The following is a 585-nucleotide window of genomic DNA, read 5'->3' on the forward strand; positions in this document are numbered from 1 at the left end:
AGCTTCTGGATGCTGAGCCTCTGTCCCTTACTGTACCTTATGCATCAAAGCTGCAAACAGAAACCTTGAGTCTCCTCCCAAGATCCTGTCCTCCTTTTTAGGAAACTCCAGCCTGCCCCTGAGTCCCTCTCCCCACACAGTCAGGAAGTGGGTACCATTACCTGTGAGCAGAAGCCTCTGCCAGGGGGTACACCCCTTGCAGAGAAGCACAGAGGACTCCATCAATCTTCTCACTTGCTGTCCTCTGTCTGAGGAGAAGAACCTCAGCTTCAACACAGAACTCAGGCTCTGCTGTTCTTCCTCCTTCTGGGCTGAGATTCTTCTCAGAAAGAAGCACTTCACAGAATCTAATGGGCTGTGAGTGGTGGGGTTTGAGTCTAAGGCACTGCTCAAGCCCTTCCACTCTCAGTGGTATCCTACATCACTCACAACTTCTTTTTATGTTCCTTCACCAAGACACAAATTGTGCAACAATGCTGATAAGCATCCACATGGCCTCAGGAACAATGGCTCATCCTGGGGCTGACATCTGCTCTGTTCTTGCCTTGGGTCTGTCAGCACAAAGCAGGGAGCATCTATCATGCC

This window comes from Microtus ochrogaster, unplaced genomic scaffold (genome assembly GCF_000317375.1).
Source record: "Microtus ochrogaster isolate Prairie Vole_2 unplaced genomic scaffold, MicOch1.0 UNK96, whole genome shotgun sequence".
Classification (NCBI taxonomy): Eukaryota; Metazoa; Chordata; class Mammalia; order Rodentia; family Cricetidae; genus Microtus; species Microtus ochrogaster.